The sequence below is a fragment of the Rhipicephalus microplus genome, chromosome 2, assembly GCF_043290135.1.
Source record: "Rhipicephalus microplus isolate Deutch F79 chromosome 2, USDA_Rmic, whole genome shotgun sequence".
Taxonomy (NCBI): Eukaryota; Metazoa; Arthropoda; class Arachnida; order Ixodida; family Ixodidae; genus Rhipicephalus; species Rhipicephalus microplus.
In genome coordinates this window covers 48,859,118-48,869,806 of record NC_134701.1, presented here as the reverse complement: position 1 = coordinate 48,869,806, position 10,689 = coordinate 48,859,118, and positions in this window count along the sequence as shown.

The following is a 10,689-nucleotide window of genomic DNA, read 5'->3' as shown; positions in this document are numbered from 1 at the left end:
TAGGTTCACATTTGTTATAATTTATCCTGAAACACAAGTGCTTCCTTGTGCAGGACATGCACCTGCAAAGTAGGGGCTATATATATACCCCACACTTGCTTCCTACTGTATGCGTAAAAAAAGTGAACCTTAATAAAGAAAAAAAGTAAAAAAAGGTGAACCATTATGTCTACGCTTCATCGCGCTCGTGGCACACCACGCTTTATCACCCGAAGTTGTGTAGTAATGAGACATTGATTTGACCAACATCAGCAGCGGAGAAATAAAGTGCCAAAATGAATGAACAGGGTAGTGTCGGTTGCATCTTTTTTTTTTCTTTCAAAGTTACTATCCATGGGTGGTAGCGGCTAGGGTAGTTACTAAATGCTGGTAGTAAAAGCAACGGTAGTAAGTGTTACCACCCTCGCCCTTACTAACTGCGCTTACTACCAGGGTTGTAACATATGTGACAAATCATTACTACTCCAAAGCTAGCAAATACTACCACCTTTTTTTCTAAGAGTGCAGGCCCAATGCTATGATAAGATCCGCATGGTCGAACGAACCTCACCGCCACCAGATCTGGTGCCACCACGGACCGCCGCAAAAGGTAATAACGTGAGCACATCTAAGAGAGATCAGGAAAGCAGAAACAAGCATGAGCCAGGAGCACAGGCAAGTTCGCGAGAGCCAAAACCACGGCCATTTTTCAATCCGTCACCACCACATCAGCCTAAAGCCGAGCAAAAGCCACACGTGCTTCCAGTTCACCAAACTCCATCGCTTATAGCTCTGTTACGTAGCAAATCACCATCCCGTCATCGCCAAATACTCGAAAAGAAAGATTGCTTTCCTAATAATCTGAGGCCTCAGCCAAGGCTCACGCCGCGTCGGAGATATCCTCCACCTCCACCCAAGACCGAGAAGAATCGTGCCCGACCAACTCAAACAACTCCGCAGCCAGTCTACCCGCGGCGTCGATCAACACGATCCAAGGCTGAAGAGAGACCATGTTCAATTCCCTTTGGTAAAAACACTCTGCTAAACCCCCAACCACGCCCGCGATCACCGTCAGAGTCCCGACAAAAAACACTGACAAAGTTTCGGGCGTTTTCTTTTATACCAAGGCCGCATTCAGCACCTACGCGGCTTCGAAGGCTACCACCGCCTCTTCCCATGGCCGGAAAGCAGCCACGGGGACCGCCCATTACGTCAACAACCCAGCCATTGCCCTCCAGCCATCAGGAATTACCCGCATCTCGACGCAAGGTAGAGAAAAAACAACGTGTGCTTTCCATTGCATGAACATCCCTCCCAGTGCCTTCGTTGCATCGGGGTTCGCCCGCACATCGATCCAAGGCTGAATAACGGCCATTTTCCACTCCAACTCATCAAAAAAAGTCTGCTAAAGCCCCAACCACATCGACGGTCACCATCGAACTCTCGACAAAAGAGCCAAGAGAACATCTGTACGTTTCCTATCGAAAAGACTCCCAGGCTAGCGCCAACGCGGCGTCAAACACCGCTATCACTTCCACAGAAGACCGAAGGAAAACCACGGGCACAGCCCATTGGGTCAACACTCCAGCTAATGTTTCAGTCGCATCGGGAATCACCCGTATCTCGCCCGAAGGAAGACGAAAAACAACGCATGATTCCCATCAGCCCGAAACCATGGCGCATTCCTTCGATTGACAAGAGCTTTACGAAGTCAGCAGGGCGGCATCCAGTGCCAGAGTGCCATGGACAAACTGGGCATGAAAGCAGTTGCCCGCTGCACGCCGGGACGTCAATCAAGGCAGTCCAGCGAAAGCGCACCAGCAGCAAAAAGCAAGCCTGAAAATCAGATCTCGAGAACTGGCGCGGATGGAAAAAACAAGGAAGCCTGAATACACCGAACGAGACATCCGCACCCACATGGATTACTTGCACCATTTCCAAGGAGGCTTCTCTCACAAGGCCTTCAACGCCATAGTAGAAATGGTGCTAACTCATGTGGAACCTCAAGAAAACAAAAGACATGTGAAGGTCGAAGCTGGTTACTCCGGAGGTGGAAAGTTCTAAGCAGCAGTTCATCGCACTGCAAGTCTGTGTCGCATGTCACTTGAACTCTGTTATTTTTATTTCTCCCAATGTAAACGCAGTTATCTTTCTTTCTTTCGTTACATCCATGTGCATTTTCTGTTTTACTTACTGGTATGCCAACAAATGTTGGTCTAAACCAGTAAACAGTTAAATAGGTAAGTGATAAATACGTTGGCTACGCGACCATTACCGACAACCGCGTAACATCTGCCTCTTCAGGCAATCTGAATAAGCACCTCATTCCCTATGTGTATCGTCGCTAGTGTGAAAAAAGATACAAAACTTGCGGCTTACTTTCCCAGAGTTGACTGCAGGTTTTCATAACGGCACTTTTTTTGTCGCTAATAACTTAAGCACGAGTTGCACTCACGAATACCGGTAGTGGTGACACTTTGCACCAGCAGAGGCGGAAAAAAGTGGCTAATATAGGAATGGAAATTATTTGGGCAGCAAGCCTCTTCTCGCTGGAAATTTTCAACGCTAGTCCTCCATACAGGACACCATGTGAGCCGTACCGGCCCGAAGTGATTTTCATGAAAATATTAAACAGTCGGTGTAAGTTTAAGAAGCTGAACAGCAAAAATTGGCAGATCCCACGTACAGTGGGAATCGATTATATGTGAAGCACGAATAAGAAAGCTTGATATGTCACTTTAAAATCACCACAACGTTACGAGTTGGAGGTAAAGTATGCCGTACATGACTTCCGTGTCATAATTATTATGTTTGGATGTGTCGTTTACCTTAGTCAACTATTCACGTCACGTGATACTAAATTTAGTATATGGGGGCTAGCGAAATGGCCGCTAGCACGCTACGAGCGTAGTATGTTGTCATGTTTTTACATGAAACGCGTGTCAGAATTATCATATTTGCATCAGTCATACATGTCGTAATCCATTGACGACACGTAACACCGAATTTGGTGTATGTGGAGCTAGCATGTGGCCGCGAGTGCATCATGAAGGACCCATTATGCTTCAATGTAGCGTTGACGCTCGCGCACGCTGGGTACAGCGATCCTACGTTAACAAAGCACGAGCACTCTATTGTCTGACGCCAGGCGCGACCGACGCGACCTGCGTCCGCCGGCGCGGCCCGACGGCAATCGGCGCGAAATGAGACATGCTGCAATTTGCGCCGATGCGTCATCGAGACAACAGTGCGTCTCCCTCCTTTCGTGACGGAGGGACGCCGGACGCGCTGAAACGCGCATGCGTCAAAGCAACGCAGCGCAGCGCGCGCCTGCGAGTAATTGGCAGGACCGGTGCTTGGCGTGGCAACGCCGGCAGGACGCGACAAAATGAACGCCGGCGATAGCGCACACCGCGTCACGTGGACATGTATTGGCGCCCTGGATGTAGCATGTAGCAATGTTTTCACGTGAGACGCATCTAATGATTATCATGTTTGCACCAGTCGCATACCTTCGTCATTGAGTGACGTCACATAATACCAACTATGACATATGTGAAGCTAGCGAAACGGCCGTGAGCGCATCATGAGCGTAGCATGTAGTGGTGTCGTTACATGACACGCATCTCATGTTTATCATGTTTGCACTAGTATCATACCTTCTTCATCCATTAAAGTCCCGTAATACCAAATTTGGTATATGTGACACTAGCGAAACGGTCGCGAGCGCATCATGAGCGTGGCATGTAGTCATTTTGTTACATGACGCGCATATCATGATTTTCATTAAAGGGTTGGTCGCTTGTATTCGCCATGCAATCATGTCATACCATACCAGTTTTGCAACATGCCATGTGAACGAAACCACCGCAAGAGCTGCAGGACCATGAAATGTAAATCATGACATTCATGACATAAATGCCATGATTTTCATGTTATTACTAGTTAAATATGTTATGCATACAGTCGTGTTATGCCATACCTACTTTGGTATCAATACCATTATTGTAACGGCCAGGAAAGCCTAAAGTTGTAGGCGGCTACATAGATACGCTTAAGGTCGCCGAAGTTCGCTAAAAAATGCTTCGCATTCAAAATTCGGCCGATCCCACGTACCTGGTAATCGACAATATGTGGAGGGAAGATGACGGTGTTGCAATTTCTTTATCGAACGACACGTCATGAAATGACGCTAAATATAGGTACAAATGTTGTACGCACAAACATAAGTTGAAGAGTTGATGTTGATGTAACCACTTGTTTTCTCTTTCGCAACGATTCCAGCTGGAACATGCGTATTGGCAACACCTGAAGCTTATATGAAGTGCTGATGCTTGCGAAGATGCTTGCTCTGGACACAGCTGCATAAATTGACTCCAGCGCATGGCAACTAACCACAATTGACTTTAACCCGACGTTATGGCTGTATCAAAGGAGTACATAATTAATGTTTATAAAATTGGGTAGGCAGCACTGCAAGCACTATTGACGTTTCACGAAGATTAGCGTCATTTGAAAAGTAGTTCTGAGACCTGGCATAGCTCTGTGTTGGAACGCTTCATTGCCACGCAGAATGCTTAGGTACGATTCCAGCTGGGACCCTGACATTTATCCTTTGCATTCATTCATCGGGTCGACGCTAACGATGTCGGGTATTTCTTAACGCTGATAGATATGATTGATATTAGGAGTTTAACGTCCCAAAACCACCTTATGTATATGAGAGACGCCGTAATGGAAGGCTCCGGAAATATCGACCATCTGGGGTTCCTTAACCTGCACCCAAATATGAGCGCACGGCCCTACAGCATTTTCACCTCCATCGAAAATGCAACCGCCGCAGCCGAGATTCAATCCCGCGACCTTCGGGTCAACAGCGGAGTACCTTGACCACTAGACCACCGCGGCAGGAATTTTTTAACGGTCACGCGTTAAAATTGCTCTTGTGTGTTCTCGTCGTTCCTGGGTAGATACTAAGTGTCCATCCCCTGTGGCCACTGTCTTGCAGAAAGCGTTTGACAACGTACGCGACGGGATTATGACGTTATTCATGTCTTGACCAGGGCGTCATATTCGCCAAAACATCTTACCGTCCCATGCTAATTTTGGTTCACGCCAAGTTAAGGGGGTGACCACGAAAGCACCCAAACGTAAGTGGTTAGATAGATAGATAGATAGATAGATAGATAGATAGATAGATAGATAGATAGATACATAGATAGATAGATAGATAGATAGATAGATAGATAGATAGATAGATGGATAGATAGATAGATAGATAGATAGATAGATAGATAGATACATAGATAGATAGATACATAGATAGATAGATAGACAGATAGATAGATAGATAGATAGATAGATAGATAGATAGATAGATAGATAGATAGATAGATAGATAGATAGATAGATAGATAGATAGATAGATAGATAGATAGATAGATAGATAGATAGATAGATAGATAGATAGATAGATACTCAAAATCGCCGACGTTTGCTGAGAGATGCTGAGCATTTAAAACTTTCCTTTGATGGCTATTTGGCAGCAGCTTATCAAAAAGAAACGTTCAAGTAAGAAACATACTTTCAGCAAACCAAAGGCAATTCTATAGCTCCTATATCTAGCCGCTTATGCCTTCGTGCTTTCCTGGTACTCTCCTCTCCTTGCTGTTTACCAGAATCAGCAATGAATGGTATGAACGCATGCCGAGCCAGGCTGACATATCATGACGGTGAAAAAGATGACGTGCCTATGTCGTGCGCCACGAAACCGCTTCCCGCCAACCTATGACTTCCTGTCAATGCTGCCGCCCGGTTCATAGCCCGGTTCCCATTTGTTGGTGTGCACCCGTATATTAAGAATAATCTTCATTATCATCATCCCGCAAACATGTGTGGCACATACCCGATAACCACGAACCATGAAATGCGCATATGCACCACTGTCTATGTCAACAGAAGAAGGGCGAAAAATGGGCACTGGAAATTTCGCAACGGCTATGTTGCGGAGCCTCTGTCGAAAAAAAAATACAGTGTCAGCGTCAATGTCATTTGCGGGGGGTGAAATATCCCGATGGGTGCGAGTGATAACAATCCCAATTTTAGCCGGGACTCGAGCATTCTGCGCCGTAGTCAAGTATTCTACCGCAGAACACTGCCAGAGGTTCGCACTATACTTAGGAGAACGACCATATGTCAGTGGTGGTTGCATTGTTGACTACCCTTGTTCATAACAGTGTAATAGACGTTACATATGACCGGGTTTCAGCAAGTCGTATATGGTTGGGTATTATACTTGAGCACAACTGCAATTGGACTGTCCACATATTCGCAAAGTTTTTCTATATAGCGTGTTATAGGAGGAGGGTGGTGGTATATATGAGGGAAAGCAATGATTTCAAAAACTCAGACATGACCGGAATTCAATGTAGGAAACGCAGCATCTTTGTTACAAACAAAAAACGCGAGTGAAAACATCCACTGGCTGCAAAGCCCGACAAGTCGTTCATCACCAGTTTAATAAAAGGCGGTGTCTGTGCAGGATAGCAATTTAAACACGTCAAGGCGAATCATCGAGAATTAGTCTAACCCATACATCCATAGTCTTGAAGACGAAGGGGAACAATTGCGAAAAGAAGTGATGAGAAATATTACACGTGACCCATCAAGGCACTATAGGTATAAGGCTTCTATTGAGTGGTCATTTTTTGCATGTCTGCGGAGGAAGCTATAAAGAAGGTAACACAGTCAAAACTCGATTTTTATTTTCTAAAAGCCGACTTCACGAATTTGTTTATATAATCCAGAAATTTTTCTGCCCGACAGGTACCCATAGGCTTCGATGTTGTCATTACTGACACTGATTGACGAAGGTGTCATGGCGCTTTACTCGTTTTGACGAAGTCTTCCCGCAAATAAATTAGCTAAAGTGTTCTGATTTCTTTCAAATTTCCCTACAGACGGCTTTCCTTCGGACGTGCATTGCAGCACTATCCTGTTACAACACCCATCCACTTTATCCCGACCCTAACTTTACACTCACGACCCGGCACGCAACAGTCGGCAGCGCTTTCACGTATTAAATGATGCTGGGCAATTGCCACACTTCTTTACCAAGTTTTGTTATCGCTTCATTACACGTTGGAGTCCTGTATTGCGCCAACCGCACCAATGAACTAAGAACCACCGAGGTAATCTTAAAACCTTTCGATGCAATTACGTACACAATGTGAATATTACATATTGTTCTGGAACATACGTTGCTGCTAGCGATAACGCTGGAATATTCGACGGCAGATGAATAAATTCCGCCGCTGATGACAACTTGTCAGTTGATCGATAGCCGACGCTCTGTTCGACCCTCTCAGTGCCAATGGTGCCAGTGTATATCGTTGTATACAATCTCACTTTCCAATTACCGGCCACAAGTACGGCCAAAGAAGCAGTTTTATTTTAGAGAAGCCATCTCAGCCTTCGTCAGCGTCCCCCCGTCACATGTTGTTGGTTTGATGTCCTTGCAAATGCTCCAACGAAAACACGGGGGTTGCTTTTGTCATTTAATGGTTCACGCGTTCGATGTCACTGATCCTCTCCTTGGAACTTACTTGCTCCGCCTGCTCTCACCTTAGCGGCGTCCGTTATCCTTGCTAGTGAATGTCAGCAGCTTGTGGTTGCTTCACCTGACTATCTTCCTCGCCTGTATCACCCGAACATTACAGTAATTCATGCTCGAGCTGCCCTCATGGACCTTTCACGCACGCAATTGTTTATTAGAGGCAAACAAAACGCCGCGAAAACTTTCCGATGACGCTACGTTATAATTTGAGACTTAGAAGGACCAGGATAATGTCATTCTCGTTTTTATGAACTTACCAATTCAATGAAATAATGCGAGCATCCTCATCCCATCGTTATATCCAGTTCTAACTCTTAAAATATTCCGTACTTTTGTCGACGCTAGTTCGGCCACATAGTTTGCAAGAACCACAATCTAAGGATAACATAAAATGTGCATTCCCTAATCTCTAAATCAGTACAGTTAGTTCTTTAGTCACTTTCAGTGCATTAGATATAAAATAATGTCATTCCTTTCATTTAATTATTCCTTTTTTTGGGCAATCCGCCGGAGTAGTTTTGAGCCATACATGTAGGTCTTCATCATTATCATCTTTTTCTTCTTCCTCTTCTTATCAAACTGCTCGGAACGCTCACATTATTTTCGCTTTGTCTACGATCGGAGGCTCACTACATGAGCTAACGCTCCCGGAAATTCACTTAGCTTGTTTGAAAATTCAGGCCATGTCAACCGATTTTGTTCTAAAGCGCAAGAGCAAGACGAAACAGAACCCGAAGCAATATTTCGGCTTTAAATCGGCCAGTAGAGGCCCTGGCAACACGTCCTCTAACATAGAAACCAACCTGCGAAAACTTCTTGTTCATTTCAGGATACAACAGGAAGCTTATCATAATAAGCGACCGTCTACCGATATCGGAAACACTAGCAATGACATGATTACCAGTGTCCTTCAAAAAATAAAAATGTCACTACAACACGGACGAAGCTGAACAATAGGTGCAAGTGACCGGGTGCACATAAATTTATCATGAGTCCGTCGAAATCTACTGAAGGTGACAATAATTTTATAGCCGACGAACGAAGTCTTCGATCACGACACTCCAAAGCCAAAGCTCAGCGAGAAAAATGTCGTAGACATCATGACGCAGCTACGAAATCTCTTGCGGAAGATTGGACCCTCCGAACAACATGACCAGCGGAAAACCCTAAGTATTTAACAAGAAGACACATAACATGCAAGGAATAATCATGGCTTTCTTGGAGCGCTCCCTAAGATTCGAAATTATATTGCGTTTCAAGATTTATATATAGAAATATTGTTACGCGTCTACGTGCCAAACTTGGAAGAGGAGGAAGAAGTGAAGAGAGCGAAAAAAGATTTAACGCTAACCTGTCCCCCACATCACGGTCTGCGATTAACTCAGCCACAAGTGGCAATCATATGCCTATATTGTTCGAGTTAGTATGGGTAGTAACCTCCAGGATTAGATCATCGGTTACGCATGTAAACGTCAGTACAGTTGAGAAATTATTACGGGGCGCTTTATCTAACCGAACATATGATAGGGAACCAGACCCCATCAAAATAAGTGACACTTTAAAATACTCGTAGAATAATTTTAAATTCTCTATTGAAAGCTCTAAACCTTCTGCCAACCTGTGGTGGAAGTATGCGGTCGCTATTTTCAAGAGAACTGTTGCTAATGCGAAGGAAAAATTTGACAACAAACGATCTGAGTTCTTTTCAAAGCCCGTCAATAGAAAAGCACTATTTCACTTTCTGAGAAACAAGAAACTTCCTCCGGTACTGAAAAAACGTAGAATTCGTAGTATCATCACCACGTGAACTGAAGGCCTTTCTCGAAGATATCGCTCAGGGCCTGAAAAGTCGCCTCACGATTGTTTTCTTATACCAAGCCCCCCCCCCCCCCCCCCCCATAGGGGTAACAATTTTGAAGAGGTCACAGCTGCATGACTAGCAAATGTAGTAAGAACACTACCCTATACTTACTCCTGGTTCCGATGGCATGATGATGTTGGTAATAAAATCAGTACATAAAATTTACCCACATGGCCTACTTCAAGTTTTAATCGCCCTGTTAAATGTTCTGGGATTCCGCGTGACTGGAGATTGGCAAAAGTGATTTGAGTATTTAAAAAAGCAAGGCGCTGAGTTTATCTTAAATATTATTAGGCCCACAGCACCCACATCCAATCTATAGTGAAACTCGTGGAAAGAAATTTAAATATTCGGGTGAAAATGACAGTGTCAAAAAAATATGACACTGAGCCCTTGTGAAAATGAATTCAGGCGTGGTTGCTTTATTTGGTGTGCGCGCGTTGATCTCGAAAATAGAATTCAGCTTGCTCAATATCAGAAACAATAGGAGCCTCCATATTCTTTATGGAAGCTCCTCGCACTACAAAACATTATTATAGTTATTTTTTGTCGAAACAGCGTACAACGCAAGTTTCCAGTGCGATGTCTTAGATTATATTTCCGCTCAAGGCGAATATTCATATTTATTGACTTGTATCTGTCTCCAGTTCTGGCCCTTGCGAGACACTTACTTTCGCTAAGCATACTCAATCACCAATGAAATCATACGCTGCTCTAAAACTCGTGGTTGGTGTAATATTCATAGTAATGTTCCTCGTTAACATTAGTGACGCCTTTGCTAAGACAACTACTCACTGTTTGTGGTTCCGAGAATATGAACAACAGTAATACTGATCATTGTTGTTGTTGTTGTTGTTGTTGTTGTTGTTGTTGTTGTTGTTGTTGTTAATGTTGTTGTTGTTGTTGTTGTTGTTGATGATGTTGTTGTTGTTGTTGTTGTTGTTGTTGTTGTTGTTGTTGTTGTTGTTGTTGTTGTTGTTCTTGTTGTTGTTGTTGTTGTTGTTGTTGTTGTTGTTGTTGTTGTTGTGAGTACAGTACAGATAATAGGCTTGCCGAAGCCAGATGGTGCCTTGGATGACTAGGCCCAGCGTATCGGCAAAAGAGAGATGACATAAATATTAAAGAGCTTGTTACGTAAAATGATCAGGGAAAGAAGACGTGTAACTTTTTACATTACACGTAAATACAATATAATACAAGCATAAAATTAACGGAAGCAATAATACCTAAACAG